This window comes from Porites lutea, chromosome 11 (genome assembly GCF_958299795.1).
Source record: "Porites lutea chromosome 11, jaPorLute2.1, whole genome shotgun sequence".
NCBI classification, from domain to species: Eukaryota; Metazoa; Cnidaria; class Anthozoa; order Scleractinia; family Poritidae; genus Porites; species Porites lutea.
Window position 1 is genome coordinate 11,140,270 of NC_133211.1, and position 19,872 is coordinate 11,160,141.

At 33.3% G+C, this 19,872-nt stretch overlaps 2 long non-coding RNA genes across 2 annotated transcripts in view; one reads left to right on the forward strand and one right to left on the reverse strand.

The window, feature by feature from the left end:
• Positions 1-1,809, forward strand: part of LOC140952108 (uncharacterized) — a 29,658-nt gene extending 27,849 nt beyond the window's left edge. Inside the window, exon 7 of the long non-coding RNA XR_012167333.1 lies at positions 1,698-1,809. This is a non-coding gene — a long non-coding RNA (uncharacterized lncRNA). The remainder of the gene's footprint in view (positions 1-1,697) is intronic.
• A 408-nt stretch (positions 1,810-2,217) lies between these two features.
• LOC140952109 (uncharacterized) lies at positions 2,218-17,240 on the reverse strand. The gene is made up of 4 exons (XR_012167334.1): positions 17,127-17,240; positions 12,300-12,378; positions 3,429-3,568; positions 2,218-2,540 (listed from the first exon to the last, which is right to left on the reverse strand). It is a non-coding gene; the product is annotated as an uncharacterized lncRNA (long non-coding RNA).
• Positions 17,241-19,872: the final 2,632 nt, after the last annotated feature.

A 19,872-nucleotide genomic window follows, 5' to 3' on the forward strand; every position in this document is an offset into this window, starting at 1 on the left:
TTTTGCTAATTCATTGATTTAACGCTCTTGGAAGAATACAAATGTTAAAGTGACTTTTGTCTGCAACAACTTCACTTACCATGTGGATTGTTTTGGCTTCACTGACTAGGCGCACTGCAGTGACGTCACAAATTCAACTGACTACACTGACTGCGTCAAACTGACTGACTCATTTTTGTGCGCTCTCTTTTTGTTTTAAGTTTGTGCGACTCATTAACCCATTTGATCAGCTCTTACAAAAAAAAACTTTCATCATTAAAAATTAACTTTAAAATGTTAGGTGTTTAGCTCATAAACTGAGGACTTTTTTGATGGAAATTCTATTTAAGCATTGATCTGGTCACTGTGTCCTTTGAGTTTTCTTCAAACACATCTTGTAATTAAAAAATGGTAGCTTTTGTATCGAAGACATTCTCGTATTTTCAGGTCTCAAACTCTTAAAACATCTCAAAGTAGAAGTAGGCGTTTTGGAACTTGTGATTTATTGTTATATGACCAACATGCTCCAATATTGATAGAAATTTTAAAAAATGGCAGTTTTTTCTTTCTTCTTTGTAAACAAGTTTTAATTTGTCCGCTGTTTGTTATTTAAAAATAATATAAAATGAGAAAAAGAAAAAGTAAGGTAGTTGATCGCTTGGGCTGACTGTAATAGGAGATGAATAATCATCTGTTAAAAGTTCAATTTTTCTTTAGCTTCTTACCTTCAGATTTTAAACTTTAATTTTTTGATCGAGCTTAACAGTGAGAACGATTTAGTTCATAGTGGCCTAGTGGGTAAGTTCACTTTCTTTAATTTAAACACCTGGAGACCGCTTCTCTCCTGTCGCCGTTTAATTTAATTTGAGTGATTTATGGAGGGAGCTCAGCCTCCGGTTGAACCTCTGTTGGTGGGCTGTTTTGCTTTTTTTCTTCATCCTCTTAGAGAAATTTTGACTTGGTTTTTTTTCCTGGAATTTTTTTTTCTTTTAAGCAACCAAAGAGTTCATTTCTTATTTTCTTTTTTTATTCTTTGGTTGTTTAAAAAGAAGAAAAAAATCCAAGGAAAAAAATTATAGTCAAAATTTTTCTTTGAAGATGAAGAAAAAAAAGCAAAAACGGCCCGCTGGCGGGGGTTCAACCGGGGACTGAACCCCCTCAATAAGTCACTCAAATTAAATTAAACGGCGGCAGGGGGGAAGCGGCCGCCTTGTGTTTAATTTAAAGAAAGTGAGCTTATCCACTAGGCCACGCAAGCGTTGCCTGAGAAAGAGGGGCAAAATTAACCTAGAAATAGGTACAGGGTCTATTGTTCTCAGTGAATAACGTTGATTAGTCATAATTTATTTATCCCACGTGCGGAATGTTAACTTATTTGTGAATTAATGTTAGAACACAAGAAACAACGTTTCCGAGTCAAAGGAGATTTAAAAGCCACTTTGTGTTTTAAAAATTCGACTAGAGAAGGATTTTATAGCTTTCTGGTAGCACACGAGAAGCATGTGAAGTAAAGATCGCGTTGGTTCACGTTGGTTTTTATTTACAATGTTCTTGTTTTACATACAGTAACTTAATTGTAATTCAAAATTTCGCGGAGCTCTATTATTAGTTATACTTTATTCGAATCCCTTGCTGAATGTTCAAGAAGTAAAGCGTTAAAATGTTTTGCATGATCTTTGATAAAACAGTTGCTAATTCTATTTCCTTTTATTTCTTAGTTGCAGCGCTCTGAAGATTGATTACACTTAAGGACAACCTTTAAAACGTCAAAGTGTTGCTGAGCCGTTGGAGAAAGACATATACAACTTTAATAAAATAAAGTTTATCTAACCGGTTGTCTGCTGTTTAACTAAGTGTAGAACACTATTCTAGTGTATGTGAAAGTGGACTGAAATTTTGAGTGAGTGTAGAACACTATAGTATTTGAAAGTGAACTAAGATTTTGACTAAGTGTAGAACACTATAGTATTTGAAAGTAAACTAAATTTTGACTAAGTGTAGAACACTATAGTATTTCAGAGTCGAACTAAATTTTGTCTAAGTGTAGAACACTATAGTATTTCAGAGTCGAACTAAATTTTGTCTAAGTGTAGAACACTAGTATTTGAAAGTGAACTAAGATTTTGACTAAGTGTAGAACACTATAGTATTTGAGAGTCGAACTAAATTTTGTCTAAGTGTAGAACACTAGTATTTGAAAGTGAACTAAGATTTTGACTAAGTGTAGAACACTATAGTATTTGAGAGTCGAACTAAATTTTGTCTAAGTGTAGAACACTAGTATTGTATGTCAAAGGTCAACTATTTGACATAAGGATAAACAGTATTTGAACGACTAGTAGCAACAAGTATTTGAATACTGTATGAAAATAGTGTAAAATTTTTCAGTACTCAGATACTAGTTTCTGTTGTCAACAAGTCCTTCGAATACTTACTTGTTTATCCTTCGTTCTATGAAAAAAGAAAAATAAACTTTATGACGCCATCGTTACAAATGTTTAATAAGATTTCTTAAAAATAATCGTCAGGATCTGCTCTCCTCTTGTAATCTGGCTAGATAGCTAGAAAAAGAAAAGAGAAATTCATGTCAAACTCATTTCGCTGTTATTGCATGTTGTTTACAGCTAACATCTACAGCTTACAAGTTTCTATTGTAGTAGTGTCACAGAATGACATACCGCACACGATATGAATAAATAATATGACTAATCAACCTTATTCTCTGAAAACAATAGACCCCGTACCTATTTCTAGGTTAATTTTACTCCTCTTTCTCAGGCAACGCTTGCGTGGCCTAGTGGATAAGCTCACTTTCTTTAAATTAAACACAAGGCGGCCGCTTCCCCCCCTGCCGCCGTTTAATTTAATTTGAGTGACTTATTGAGGGGGTTCAGCCCCCGGTTGAACCCCCGCCAGCGGGCCGTTTTTGCTTTTTTTTCTTCATCTTCAAAGAAAAATTTTGACTATAAGTTTTTTTCCTTGGATTTTTTTCTTCTTTTTAAACAACCAAAGAATAAAAGAAAATAAGAAATGAACTCTTTGGTTGCTTAAAAGAAAAAAAGATTCCAGGAAAAAAACCAAGTCAAAATTTCTCTAAGAGGATGAAGAAAAAAAGCAAAACAGCCCACCAACAGAGGTTCAACCGGAGGTTGAGCTCCCTCCACAAATCACTAAAATTAAATTAAACGGCAACAGGAGAGAAGCGGTCTTCAAGTGTTTAAACTAAAGAAAGCGAATTTACCCACTGGGCCACGCAAGCAACGCCTGAGAAAGAGGAGCAAACTATGTTGTTCGAGAGTTTTCCCTCAGTGGTTACTACGTTGTGTTTAAGTGGCGGTTCCTGAGTAAATCCTCTGTCATTATTATGTTCCGATGTAGAAGAAGTTCTTTTCCCTCAACCAGGCCATCTTGTTTATTAACAGAGGAATGTATCATCTAATCTTGCTTACCTCTGGTTTAAGTTGTTCACTCCTCTGTTTCCTCTTTGTCACTTGATTCGGGTTGGTTTCTTGGTTACTTCTCCTTGATTTCCTTCCCATAGCTTCCCTGATTCGGTTTTCACGTCAAATCATCTGCATTGGTCATCTTCCTGCGAGGAAAGCGTCATTAAGCTTTTTTCAATAAATAACTAAACTGAAAAGAAATTTCATAATTTTTAACAAAATCATGGTTAACTCCATTGGCAAAATGCAAGTTTTCAAAACCGTTAAAATAACATTTTCTAGTATACAACAGCCCTCTTTTCTATTTAGCACGTCGTCAAACATAATATCTAGGGTTGGTTTGTTGTTTTTTGGACCAAAAACATCGGTTAACCCCGTTGGAAAAATGCATATTTTTCAATTATTCTATTTTTTAACAAGCCTTCTTTCCAATCTAGAACATCATATCAAGGCCGTTTTCAAACACAAACAAATTCGAAAGGAATTTTACATTTTGACCAAGAAACGTGAAAAATAAAAAATTTTTCCACTATCTTCAAGTGACATTTTTGTAGTCTAGAAAAGCTGCTTTTTTTTCTGGAACATCATCAATCATGATCAATATCATTCAAAGAGACCTAATTAAGAAAAAAATTCAAACAGCCTTTTTTTTCTATCAAGATCACTAATCATCATGTCTAAGTCTTTTTCAAAGAAACACAACATCAGTAGATACTTCAATTTTTTTTAATTAAAATCATGGGTTACTCCCTTAGAAAACTGTAAATTTTTCGAGTATCTTAAAAAGACCTTTTGGTAGTCTAGAGAGCCCTCTTTTCTGTCTAGGACATCACCAATCACCACATCTAAGTCTTTTAAGGTCGGGCGAAATTTCAAATTTTGGACCAAAATAATGGGTTAACTCCTTAGGATAATACTTTTTTTCGACTGTCTTAAATGAAAATTTTGTAGTCCAAAGTGCCTTTATTTTCATCTAGAAAATCACCAATTATCAAATGTAAGTCTTTTTCCAAGAACAACAAGCTTAAAAGAAATTTCAAACTATTGATTAATACATAGGTTAGCCACGTTTTTGACCAAAATCATGGGTTAATCCCCGAGAAAAATGCCAATATTTCAACTATTTTATGGTAAAAGGTAACCCCCTAGAATTTATAGTGACCTTTATTTTATTCTAGAAGGACTTCATTTTTATCAAGAACTTCATCCAACCATTTCGAGGCCTTTTGAAAGATAAGCAAATTCCGAAATATTTTCACTTTTGGACCAAAATCATGGGTTAATACCCTACGAAAATGCAACTTTTTCAGCTATCTTATAGTGACATTTTTGTAGTCCAAAAAGATTTCTTAATTTTTTATCTACAACATCATCAAACTTCATATCAAGGCCTTTTCCAATGAGCAACAAGTTTTTGACGATTTGACAGAGAATTAAATTCGGACGAAATTTACACTTTTTGACCAAAATCATGGGTTAACACCCAAGACAAATGCAAATTTTTCACAAATCTTAATAAGAAATTTATCTTATCTAGAAAGACATCTTTTTTACCAAAAACACCATCAGACATCATATCAAGGCCTTTTCGAATGAGAAACAAATTCGAAGAATTTTCAAGTTTTTGACCAAAATGAGGGGTATGTGGGTTAACCCCTAAGAACAATGAAAATATTTCTACTATCTTATAGTAACAGACTTCGTTTTTAACTAGAACATCATCAAACATCAAAGCAAGGCCCTTTTGAAAGAGAAACGAACTCCGAAGAAATCTTACAATTTTGACAAAAATCATGGGTTAACCCTTTAGAAATTGCAAATTTTCGCGAATCTTTAAGTGACATTTTTGTAGTCTAACAAGACTTATTTTTTTACCCAGACCACCATCAAACCTCATATCAAAGCCGTTTTCAAAGAGAATTAAATTCGGAAGAAGTTTAAATTTTTAATCATGGGTTTACCCCCTATAAAAATGTAAATTTTTTCTCGAATCTTAATAAGACATTTTTTTAGTCTAGAAAGACTCCTTTTTTTTATCTAAAACACCATCAAACTTTATATCAAGGTTTTTTTTAAAAAAAGAAACAAATTCGGAAGAATTTTAAAGTTTTTGACCAAAATCATGGGTTAACCCCTAAAAATGCAAATATTTTGACTAACTTATAGTAACAGTTAACCCCCTAGAAATTAAAAATGCCAATATTTCGACTACCTTATAGTAACATTTTTGTAGTCTAGACAGACTTCTTTTTTAACTAGAACATTATAAAAGGTCAAACCAAGGCCTTTTTGAAAGAGAGCAAATTCCGACGGATTTTCAGGTTTTTGACCAAAATCATGGGATAACCAGTTACAAAATGCAAATTTTTCACGAACCTTAAATTGATATTTTTGTAGTCTAAAAAGACTTCTTTTTTTATCTAGACCACGATCAAACCTCATGTCAGAGCCTTTTTGAGATAATTAAATTCGGAAGAAATTTAAACTTTTTGACCCTAGAAAAATGCAAAAGTTTTTCAAAAATCTTAATAAAAAATTTTGTAATCTAGAAAGACTTTTTTTTTATCTAAAAACCATCAAACATCATATCAAGAATTTTTTGGAACAGAAACAAATTGGGAAGAATTAATTTTCAAGTTTTTGACCAAAATGTTGGGTTAACCTCTTAGGAAAATGCAAATTTTTAAACTATGTTATAGTGACATTTTTGTGGTCCAGAGAGACTTCTTTTTTATGTACAACATCATCAAACATCATATCAAGGCCTTTTCAAACGAGCAACAAGTTCGGAAGAATTTTCAAGTTTTTGACCACAATGAGGGGTATATGGGTTACCCCCTAAAAAAATGCAAAAATTTCGACTATCTCATAGTAACAATTACATAGTATAAAAAGACTTCTTTGTCCAGAATACCATCATTCATAATATCTAGGCCTTTATGAAACAGAAACAAATTCGAAAGAATTTTCAAGTTTTTGACCAAAATCTTGGGAATCTTTCCCAATGGGAAAATGCAAATTTTTCAACTATCTTAGAGTGACATATTTGCAGTCCAGAAAGACTTCTTTTTTATCTACAACATCATCAAACATCATATCAAGGCCTTTCCGAATGGGCAACAAGTACGGAAGAATTTTCAAGTTTTTGACCAAAATGAGGGGTATATGGGTTAAACCCCCCCCCCCCCCCAAAAAAAAATGCCAATATTTCGACTATCTCATAGTAACAATGTTATAGTCTAAAAAGACTTCTTTATCCAGAATACCATCAACCATAATATCTAGGCCTTTATGAAACAGAAACAAATTCGAAAGAATTTTCAAGTTTTTGACCAAAATCTTGGGAATCTTTCCCCATGGGAAAATGCAAATTTTTCAACTATCTTAGAGTGACATTTTTGCAGTCCAGAAAGACTTCGTTTTTATCTACAACATCATCAAACATCATATCAAGGCCTTTTCAATGGGCAACAAGTTCGGAAGAATTTTCAAGTTTTTGACCAAAATGAGGGGTATAGGGGTTAAACCCCCCCCCCCCCCAAAAAAAAAATGCAAATATTTCGACTATCTCATAGTAACAATTTTGTAGTCTAGAAAGACTTCTTTTTTATCCGGAATACCATTAACCAACAATCATATCAAGGCCTTTTTGAAACAGAGACAAATTCATAAGAAATTTCAAATTTTTAACCACATTCATGGGTTAACCCCTTAGAAAAATGCCAATATTTCGACTATCTCATAGTAACAATGTTATAGTCTAAAAAGACTTCTTTATCCAGAATGCCATCAACCATAATATCTAGACCTTTATGAAACAGAAACAAATTCGAAAGAATTTTCAATTTTTTGACCAAAATCTTGGGAATCTTTCCCCATGGGAAAATGCAAATTTTTCAACTATCTTAAGAGTGTCATTTTTGTAGTCCATAAAGACTTCTTTTTTATCTTAAAACCCATCAAACATCATATCAAGGCCTTTTCGAATGGGCAACAAGTCCGGAAGAATTTTCAAGATTTTGACCAAAATGAGGGGTATATGGGTTTACCCCTGAGAACAATGAAAATATTTCGACTATCTTATAGTAACATTTTTAAAGTTTGGAAAGACTTCTTTTTAACTAGAACATCATCAAACATCAATGCAAGGCCCTTTTGAAAGAGAAACGAACGCCGAAGAAATCTTACATTTTTGACAAAAATCATGGGTTAACCCTTTAGAGAATTTCAAATTTTCGCGAATCTTAAAGTGACATTTTTGTAGTCTAAAAAGACTTATTTTTTTACCCAGACCACCATCAAACCTCATATCAAAGCAGTTTTGAAAGAGAATTGACTGCGGAAAAAATTTAAATTTTTGACCAAAATCATGGTTTAATACGCTAGAGAAATACAAATTTTTACACATATCTTGGTAAGAAATTTATGTAATCTAGAAAGACTTCTATTTTATCTAAAACACCACCAAACATCATATCTAGGCCTTTTTGAAAAAGAAACAACTTCGGAAGAATTTTCAAGTTTTTGACCAAAATCTTGGGTTAAACCCTTAACCTTTTTCAAATTTTTGACCACATTCATAGGTTAACCCCTTAATGCCAATATTTCGACTATCTTATAGTAACATTTTTGTAGTCTAGAAAGACTTCTTTTTTAACTAGAACATCATCAAAGATCAAACCAAGGCCTTTTTGAAAAAGAAACAAATTTCGAAGAATTTTCAAGTTTTTGACCAAAATCATGGGTTTACCCCCTAAAAGAATGCAAATTTTTGGCGAATCTTACATGTTAGACATTTTAGACATTTTTGTAGTCTAGAAAGACTTCTTTTTTATCTAAAACACCATCAAACTTCATAGCAAGGCCTTTCTAAAAAAGGAACAAATTCAGAATAATTTTCAAGTTTTTGATCAAAATCATGGGTTGAGCCTTAAAAAAATGCAAATATTTCGACTAACTTATAGTAACAGTTAACAGCCAGAAAAATGCCAATATTTGGATTATCTTAAAGTAACATTTTTGTAGTCTAGAAAGACTTCTTTTTAAACTAGGACATCATCAAAGATCAAACCGAGGCCTTTTTGAAAGAGAAACAAATTCTGAATGGTTTTCAAGTTTTCCACCAAAATCATGGGTTAACCCCTTAGAAAATGCAAATTTTTCGCAAATCTTAATAAGAAATTTTTGTTGTCTAAAGAGACTTCTTTTTTTATCTTAAAACCCATCAAACATCATATCAAGACCTTTTTTGGAACAGAAACAAATTCGAACAAATTTTTAAGTTCCCTGACCAAAATCTTGGGTTAACCCCTTAGGAAAATGCAAAATTTTCAACTATCTTATAGTGACATTTCTTGTAGTGCAGAAAGACTTCTTTTTTATCTACAACATCATCAAACATCATATCAAGGCCTTTTCGAATGAGCAACAAGTTCGGAAGAATTTTCAAGTTTTTGACCAAAATGAGGGGTATATGGGTTACCCCTTAAAAAAATGCAAATATTTCGACTATCTCATAGTAACAATTTTGTAGTCTAGAAAGACTTCTTTTTTTACCCAGAATACCATCAAACATCATATTAAGGCCTTTTTGAAACGGAAACAAATTCAGAAGAATTTTAACTTTTTGACCACATTCATAGGTTATTCCCTTAATGCCAATATTTCGACTATCTTATAGTAAAAATTTTTTGCCTAGACAGACTTCTATTTTAACGAGGACACCATCAAGGCCTTTTTGAAAGAGAAACAAATTCCGAAGGATTTCAAGTTTTTGACCAAAATCATGGGTTTACCCCCTAAAAGAATGCAAATTTTTGGCGAATCTTACATGTTAGACATTTTAGACATTTTTGTAGTCTAGAAAGACTTCTTTTTTATCTAAAACACCATCAAACTTCATAGCAAGGCCTTTCTAAAAAAGGAACAAATTCAGAATAATTTTCAAGTTTTTGATCAAAATCATGGGTTGAGCCTTAAAATAATGCAAATATTTCGACTAACTTATAGTAACAGTTAACAGCCAGAAAAATGCCAATATTTGGATTATCTTAAAGTAACATTTTTGTAGTCTAGAAAGACTTCTTTTTAAACTAGGACATCATCAAAGATCAAACCGAGGCCTTTTTGAAAGAGAAACAAATTCTGAAGGGTTTTCAAGTTTTCCACCAAAATCATGGGTTAACCCCTTAGAAAATGCAAAGTTTTCGCAAATCTTAATAAGAAATTTTTGTTGTCTAAAGAGACTTCTTTTTTTATCTTAAAACCCATCAAACATCATATCAAGGCCTTTTATGGAACAGAAACAAATTCGAACAAATTTTCAAGTTCCCTGACCAAAATCTTGGGTTAACCCCTTAGGAAAATGCAAAATTTTCAACTATCTTATAGTGACATTTCTTGTAGTGCAGAAAGACTTCTTTTTTATCTACAACATCATCAAACATCATATCAAGGCCTTTTCGAATGAGCAACAAGTTCGGAAGAATTTTCAAGTTTTTGACCAAAATGAGGGGTATATGGGTTACCCCTTAAAAAAATGCAAATATTTCGACTATCTCATAGTAACAATTTTGTAGTCTAGAAAGACTTCTTTTTTTACCCAGAATACCATCAAACATCATATTAAGGCCTTTTTGAAACAGAAACAAATTCAGAAGAATTTTAACTTTTTGACCACATTCATAGGTTATTCCCTTAATGCCAATATTTCGACTATCTTATAGTAAAAATGTTTTGCCTAGACAGACTTCTATTTTAACGAGGACACCATCATGGCCTTTTTGAAAGAGAAACAAATTCCGAAGGATTTCAAGTTTTTGACGAAAATTATGGGTTAACCCCTTCGAAAATGCAAATTTTTCGCGAGTCTTAAAGTGACATTTTTGTAGTCTAAAAAGACTTCTTTTTATCTGGACCACCATCAGACTTCATATTAGAGCCGTTTTGAAAGAGATTTAATTTCGGAAGAAATTTAAACTTTTTGACCAAAATCATGGGTTAACACCCTAGAAAAATGCAAATTTTTCACAAATCTTAATAAGAAGTTTTTGTAACCTAGACAGACTTTTTTATTATCTAAAAAAACTATCAAACATCATATCAAGGCCTATTTGAAACAGAAACAAATTCGGAAGAATTTTCAAGTTTTTTACCAAAATCTTGGGTTAACCCCTTGGGAAAGTGCAAATATTTCGACAAACTTATAGTAGCAGTTAACCCCCTAGAAATATGCAAATATTATGGTGACATTTTCATCTTCTAGAACGACTCCAGTTTATTAAGAACATCATCCAACCTCATATTGAGGCCATTTGAAAGAGAAATAAACTCGGAAGAAATTTCAAATTTTTGCCCAAAATGATGGCTTTACCCCCTAGAAAAATTTCGACTAACTTATAGCGACATTTTTGTAGTCTAGAAAGATTCTTTTTTATCTAAAAAAACATCAACGTTCTCTTTTTTTTTTCTAGAATGTCATTAAACATCAAATAAAGGCCTATTCGGAAGAAATTTCAACTTTTTGACCACAATCATAAGTTAACCTCTTAGAAAATGCACATTTTTCACCAATCTTTGTGACATTTTTGTTGTCTAGAAAGACTCTTTTTACCTAGAACACCATCAAACATCATATCAAGGCCTTTTTGAAAGAGAGACAAATCCAGAAGAAATTTCAAATTTTTTACCAAAATCATGGGTTAATCCCCTGGTAAAATACAAATAATTCAACTATATTATAGTGACATTTTTTAGTCTAGAAAGACTTCTTTTTTCTCTAGAACATCATCAAACATCACATAGAGGCCTTTTGTAATAGGAAACAAATTGAAAAGAAATTTCAACTTTATGACCAAAATCATGGGTTTACCCCTTAGAAAAGGCAACTTTTTTGCGAATCTTAATATGACATTTTTGTAGTCTAGAAACTAAACTAATTTTTTTATCTAGAACATCATCAATTTTTTGCCCGAAATGATGGCTTAACCCCCTAGAAAAATACAAATATTTCGACTATCTTATAGCGACATTTTTGTAGTCTAGAAAGATTCTTTTTTTATCTAAAACACCATCAAACTTCTCTTTTTTATCTAGAATGTCATTAAACATCAAATAAAGGCCTATTCAGAAGAAATTTCAACTTTTTGACCACAATCATAAGTTAACCTCTTAGAAAATGCCATTTTTCACCAATCTTTGTGACATTTTTGTTGTCTAGAAAGACTTTTTTTACCTAGAACACCATCAAACATCATATCAAGGCCTTTTTGAAAGAGAACAAATCCAGAAGAAATTTCAAATTTTTTACCCAAATCATGGGTTAATCCCCTGGTAAAATACAAATAATTCAACTATATTACAGTGACATTTTTTAGTCTAGAAAGACTTCTTTTTTCTCTAGAACATCATCAAACATCACATAGAGACCTTTTGAAAGAGAAACAAATTGAAAAGAAATTTCAACTTTTTGACCAAAATCATGGGTTTACCCCTTAATATGACATTTTTGTAGTCTAGAAACTAAACTAATTTTTTTATCTAGAACATCATCAAAAATCATATCAAGGCCTTTTTGAGAGAGAAAGAAATTGGGAAGAAAATTTAAATTTTTGACCAAAATCATGGGCTAAGCCCTTGACATTTTTGTCATTTTGTGCATCCTTTTTAATTTGCTCTGATTATTTATTCCTTTTTTTGATTAGCTTTTTTAGTGTTATACCCAGTTTGATGATGGCAGCTCCCCTTGTTTGAATTTAAGCAATTTCACCATACAGCTCTTTTAAGTGTTGTCAAAAAGACCATGTGTTGTTTGCTTACTTGCATTTCTATGATTATGTTTAAACAATGAAAAAAACGGAAAGGAAATTAATCACTTACTTCAATTCAAAAGAATATCATCTCAAAGAATCATAGATTTTCGGCCTCCATTTTTGCTCCATTTTCTTGGAAGTTGTGCCTGATAGAAGACAATAGCTGAGTTAGCTTCTGTTATCTTTAACATACAGTGTACCAACATTAAATCCTGTTTAACATGTACCCCATAAATCCAATGCCCAAACTGTTCCATAAACACCTCCTCAGGACTTACGACATGTAGAGAAGAAAGAGTTGCTCTTAGATATTTTACAAGTACCATATTATAGCCAGAACCAACCAGGAATAAAATAGCCTGCGCCACAGACAAAACTAAACTAGGGTTTAGTCTGTCTGCGAAACAGAGCCGAAATCCTTATGTTCTGGGCCCCCAACTGTGTACCAGGATTTGAGTACAGGCACCATAATTGGCCTGTTAAAAAACCACTGTCAATTTGCCAATCACTACTGGAAATTTATTGAACCCATCGGGGCCCAGATTAAGGATCTCGGCACTGCTTCACAGATGTTATTAATCACAGTTAAATTACATCTGTGATGCAGGCAAGAATAAAATGACAATTTGATTAGAAAGCACTGCATAATATAAAAGGGAAAATGGAAGTTTTCTTTACACAATAAACAGGATCATGGAAAACCAGGCAATATAATATTGGAATCTTGAATCAAATTCCCTTTCTCCTTCAGAAAAGAGCTTGCAATTCATTTTAAAAAATATTAAGAGCAAACATTTTAATTTTTATACGCTTTTAATGCTGAATTACTTGTATATTATTTTAAATGATTCCATCTTCAATCTTAGACTAAACGTTGAATACAAAATACATCTGGTGATGCACAAGTTTGGAACATTTCTAAGGAATTAAGTTACCTCTCTCTCCTTACCCCTCCTCATTCATCCCTCCACCCTACTCTGCTTAAAACAGACTTTTGCATACCCAGGTAAGAAACTAAAGGAATATTTTTCTGGGAGGGAGGGTGATAACTTCTGTTGGTTGTTTCTCCACATTTTATAATGTTTATAACATGCACTTTTGGCTTATGGTTCAAATACATCTGGTGATGCACAAGTTTGGAACATTTCTAAGGAATTAAGTTACCTCTCTCTCCTTACCCCTCCTCATTCATCCCTCCACCCTACTCTGCTTAAAACAGACTTTTGCATACCCAGGTAAGAAACTAAAGGAATATTTTTCTGGGAGGGAGGGTGATAACTTCTGTTGGTTGTTTCTCCACATTTTATAATGTTTATAACATGCACTTTTGGCTTATGGTTCAACAATTCAAGCTTCATGGTAACTGCTGATTAATATAAAAAAGGAAATTAATTATTGATTCTCTGGTGAAAAAAGTTGCATTTTTCCAAAAGGGTTTAACCCATGATTTTACTCAAAAGTTGGAAATTTCTTGCAAATTGGTTGTTTCTTTCAAAAGGCCTAAAATATGATAATGATGTTCTCGCTAGGTATACTACAAAAATGCCATTTTACAATAGGTGAAAGATTTGCATTTTTCCAGAGGGGTTATAACTCAAGATTTTGGTGAAAAATTAAAATTTGTTTTCAAATTTGTTTTTCTTTGAAAAAACTTGAATATAAAGCTTGATCATGTTCTAGATAAAAAAGACAGCTTTCTAGATTAAAAGTGTCACTTAAACATGGCCAAAAAAATTGCATGTTTTTTAGATGTTAACCCATGATTTTGCTCAAAACTTTAAAATTTCTTCCCAGTTTGTTTTTCTTTGAAAAAGGCCTGTTTGATGTTGTTCTAGATACAAATTAAAAAGGCTTTTTAGACTTTAAAAATGTCATTTTAGCATAGTCAACAAATCAGCATTTTTCCAAAGGGTTCTCTGGTACTCATGATTTTAGTGAAAAAAGAAAAGAAAAATCATTAATATGATGTTTGATGACATTCTACATAGAAAAAAATGCATTCTAGGCTATACAATTGTCATTATAACATAGCAGAAAAAATTGCATTTTTGTTAACCCATTTTAGTCCAAAATTTCTTCTGCATTTGTTTGTTTTTTTTTTTCAGAATTTGTTTTCCTTACAAAAAGGCCTAGATATGGTAGAAAAGAAGTCTTTTTACCCTAGAATACAAAAATTTCATTATAACATAGTTGAAAAATTTGCAGTTTTCTACACATCTCACAGCATTACTATTGTTTTCATCGTAAAATGACAACTGATAAACAGTCCATACTAATAATAATAAAATAATAATGATAAAATATTTATATAGTGCTTATACTTTTCAGCGCTAAGCGCTTATAATAATTAACTAATAACTAACTAATGATATAATATAACTAACTAACTACTAATATAACTACTAATAATATAATATAACTAACTAATAACACATCACTACCCAGATCTGAGTAGTGCTTTTGATACATAGTTTTCTCACACAATGAGGCAAAACTGTCCAGTGGAAGAAGCCAAGAAAATGAAATGATATAAAAGACTAATATATAAACAATTTGTCCAAGTCTCAGGTCTTTGTAGACCACAGTTTCTGAGTCATTTGCCACAATGTTCTGCACACTTTTGTAGAGCTTTGCATGGAGACACCATATAAGAGCTCTTTCTTTTCACTCAAGAGCAACAATCCTGAACAAAATTTAAGTCCCCAGCTTGGGACACTACTGCAATAATCATATTTTTCTGTCATTTCTCAGTTCCCTCTTAAAACAGTGCATCATTTCTTGCAGTTCTTCCTCCCCCAACCCTATGCAAAGTTGAAACTGGAAAAAAATTCTGGATGCGACTGTCCAACATTGTTTGTGGGGTGAGGGGAGGGGACCTGTGTGCATTGGAAAATGCCCCAGAAATGCAAAAGTGCCCCAAGACTTTTGTCCATGATTGTAGCATATACATGCACATAAACACATCTCCTAATACTTAAAATGGTTAAACTGTTGACAGCATTCCTATTTTGGTGTTGCGCAGTGTGAAAACTCAAAAATAAAATTTCAAATTTCTGTATTTCGAAATGACACATGCTATGGGACTATAACTTGTACAAAGATTTAATTTTTGTTTATCTTCCACCTAGTGTAAATAAGAATTCATAAACGTCACTCTGACGTTATAGTTCGATGACGTCACTGTAAAACCATCTATTGGTTGAACCAAATTTCACAGGTGGTACGCCCAATAAGAACCACTACCCAGTTCTGGGAAGTGACAAGTCTTCACTCATTTCTCACACATCATTTTGCAGGGAAATCGGTGGCCACATCACAAAATGTTGGCATTTTCTCAGGCCGCAAAACATGTTAACTCATGATTTTGGTCAAATTAAAAGTTACTTTGAAAAAGGCCTTAATATGATGTTTGCTGATGTTCTAGATAAAAGAGAAGTCTTTCTAGACTACAAAAATGTCACTATAAGATAGTCAAAATATTTGCATTTTTTTAAGGGCCGGGTCAACCCATGATTTTGGTCAAAAGGTTGATATTTCTTCTGAATTTGTTTCTCTTTCAAAAAGGCCTTGATATGATGTTGATGATGTTCTATATAGAGAAGACGTCCAACTTCAAGACTACAAAAATGTCACTATACAAGATAGTCAAAATATTTTCATTTTTCTAAGGGGTTAACCCAAGAGTTTGGTCAAAAAGGTGAAATTTCTTCCGAATTTGTTTCTCTTTCAAAAAGGCCTTGATATGACGTTGATGATGTTCTAGATAGAGGGGAAGACTTTCTAGACTACAAAATTGTCCCATAAAGAATCACGAAAAATTTGCATTTTCTTAGGGGTTAATCCATGACTTTGGTCAAAAACTTGAACATTCTTCCCAATTTGTTTCTCTTTCAAAAGGGCCTTGATATGATGTTTGATGGTATTCTAGATAAAAAAGAAGTCTTTCTAAACTACAAAAATATCACATTAAGATTCGCCAAAAGTTGAAATCTCTTCCAAATTTAGTTCCCTTCAAAAAGGCCTCAATATGAGGTTGGATAAAGTTCTTGAAAAAAATGTTGAAAGTCTTTCTAGACTACAAAAATGGCACCTACTATAAGATAAACAAAAATATTTGCATATTTCTAGGGGTTAACTGTTACTATAAGGTACCAAAATATTTGCATTTTCCTAAGGGATTAACCCATATACCCCTCATTTTGGTCAAAACTTGAATTATCTTACGAATTTGTTTCTCTTTCAAAAAGGCCTTGATATGATGTTTGATTATGCTGATCTAGCTAAAAGAGATAGTTGAAATATTTGCATTTTTCTAATGATTTTGGTCAAAAAGTTGAAATTTCTTCCAAATTTGTTTTTCTTTCAAAAAGGCCTTGATATGATGTTGATGATGTTCTAGATAGAAAAGAAGACTTTCTAGACTATAAAAATGTCATTTTAACAGCATAAATTTCCGACCATAAGCCCCACTCCCCACTTATTAAAGCCCACTATATAAGCCTTGTGTTGAAACACTTTTTTTACTCTGGTTATGAGCCCCCTCAGTCCATTCCATTTAAAAGCCCTCCTAGATCCCCTTACAAAGTTTTACATGTATAAGCCCAGGAATCGATAATCCCTACAATAGACCAAATTCAGAACTATGAGTATGTTCTTTTTACACCATACATGTACATGTATGTATTTATGTCAACTGACCAGCAAAGAATAATTAAAGAAAGACAAAATTTCACTCACAAAAAACACATTAATGTGTCAATGGACTGACAATTTGTAGTTGCATGGGCATCAATTATTGCTGATCACCATTTTGTCCAGATTTTAACGCTTGGGTGGCCCTTGCTATTACTGATAAGTGTTACTTATAAATTTCATTATTGAATTTAACTCTCACCAGAAATTGATGAACTGATACAAAAAGATCATCTATGCTTTCAATTGTCAGTTTGTTGCAATTCCTTCATTTCCTGCTCATCATCATTTTAGGACACAAAACAGCTCCCATCTACAAAGAAAAAAAGCCAAAATGTTAGTGTGGATCAGGAAACTGGCCCAAGATATTTCCCAAACCAGCTATGAGCACAAGTCAAGATGTATCTTGTACAAGATTGGATTGGCCAGGATTATGCAGCAGTAAAGAAATTTTTTACCAAATCCCCAAAAGTAACATAATGCTTGTAGCAAGATAGAAAATGCCTAAGGCTAAGTAAAATTTGCTTATGTCATGTGTAATTTGAAACCTCTTTAGTCTTGCTTTTGCACGAAACGCAAACTTTTAATATGCACAGTGTATGTAACGGTGACTTAACATTAATTTTTTAAAATAAAAATGCTGGGGGAAGAATCTATCCCTATTAATTCAATGGAGATCATTTTCAAATGACTGACTTCAACTACACTGCAGCAGAAGTCGGTGATTCAAGCAAATTTCAAGATAAGTGCTTCATTGTTCACTTTTTAACAACTGAAATACTCTTTGGCTGATGACCAAAAGTTTACGTTTTCATTTCACAAGTGCAGTAGACTAAGCAGGAAATTTTGTTGCTCATTCACTGAAGTTGGCAATTAGGAATTACAAGTTTTAGGTGCCCATGCAGGCTCCTTGTTCAAAATTTTAGTCGCCTTAGGGGAAATCAAAGGCGCCTCTGGTAACCACACCATATTTTATCATGGATGTTATGTTGACCACTGCTGGGCAGGCAGTTCTAACTTCTAACCCGGCACACGACTAATAAACATGTGTCATTGCAAAGTGATAAATCAAGGCTTCTGACCATATATTTATATCTGTACATTGTGCTCTTTATGTCTGTGAATCGAACCACTGTAGTGTGCTAAATATGTTCCAAAAAAACTGCAATTAACTATTGATTTTCATGACAAAACAGCCACGGGCAGAACTATATATATATTTCACATGAAAGCTTAATTTTAGCAGACTTTTCCAAGTGCGATGGACTGGCATCCCGTCCAGGGGGGGGGTATCAATACTTCTAGGAGCTTCATTCTAATAAAACCAGGATAAGCTCTGGCCATTTGGGCCTTACCTTTTTTACTTTTCCACCCCCTCCTCCTCCAAGCCACTTGTCATTTTTTTAGGAAAAGCTGCAAATACACAACGGTGGGCCCCGGCATTCAAACAAACGCCCGAAGTGGGACTTAACCCATTCAGCCCTGAACGGCACTAACAGCCTGTGCGGATCCACATCCTTTCTACCGCTTGTAACATCATCGGTTTTAATGGTCAAGGACAACTTTGTCCGCTTACATGTGCTGAGTGAAGAGATATCTCAAACGATTTTTTTTCAGGCTTTCTTTTCACAACTGCAAATTTGCATCTATAACTGCGATGATCTTCTTCACCCCACAGTTCTCATATATGATATTCCTACATTCATAACTTCATCATCATCCTTTCACTGGTCTATATATAATAAACCAATTCAACTAACGACTTCTGGCTTGTTAAGCTCAATTGGCAGAGCGCTGCACCAGTATCGCAGAGGTCAATTTAGGGTTTGAATCCCATACAGGCCAGAATTGTTTTTAACAGGGGTGACAAAATTATTAAAATTACACTTACTACTGCAGGTGACTCAAATTTAAGCCTAGAGGGAAACGAATATTTTTTTACAACGTAAACAAGTAAGAATGCTAGAAGGCTACAAGGGAAATAGCAAGACGAAGGAATATAACTGTAACTACTCACCTATTTTATGAGACGACCTGTCAGCGTCCAGTCTCCATACAGTGTACTAACGTCTGGGAATACAGTGAAGCAGCTACAGTGAATAAGACAATGAAGAAAGTGAAACCTAGAAGAAATACACAATCGGAGAAGAATCGCACAAAAACTACTAGTAATATAACAACACATGCTATTAGCTAAGTCATCAGGATACATATAATATTTAACCTTCCAATAAAAACATAGTAATTTAGTCAAGTACCTTAAGAACTTGGCGAAGTGCGTAACTTAGCAGGCATAAAGTCAAGGAAGGGGGAAAGAGGGAGACTGGGGAGACTTTCGCTATTCCCTATCGCATTTTTCACACTTTTGGGTTAACGCCCTGTGGCCTAGTCGAGATGGTGCACCTTCCTTTCAATTTTCTGAATTTTTGAAGACTTTTTTACGCTTTGCGACTTAACGGTACAATTAATCGTCAAATGAAACCCTGAAGTGTCTTTCTTTAAATGGAAACTTCTATCAACATGTTCAACATGGTTTTTTGATCTGAATCTAGAGTTTTGGTGATTTTTACCATATGTATCCTACAATAACCAGGTGATTGTATAACTTTTGGTTGCTTATAGATGAGTTTGTTACCATGTGTAGATAAATATTAATTGTAGTAGTCCGGGTTTTGCAAAAAACTTACTGAACAGTATATTTGGGCCTGGTTATAAAACTTTAACTGTAACAACACAAATAGGACCCTTCCTCTGACAGAAACCATACCTTCGCACAGAAAATATGAAGTTTGAATAGTAATTATAAAAGCTATCAATTGTTACGCTAACCTGAGCAATGCAAGCACAAACTCCGCACAAATGAAGCCGACTATATATACTCATCCACCTGGCAGCTGCATTAGAAGCACAAAGAAAAACAAAGCAGTTACGGGTAAGGACACAACAAG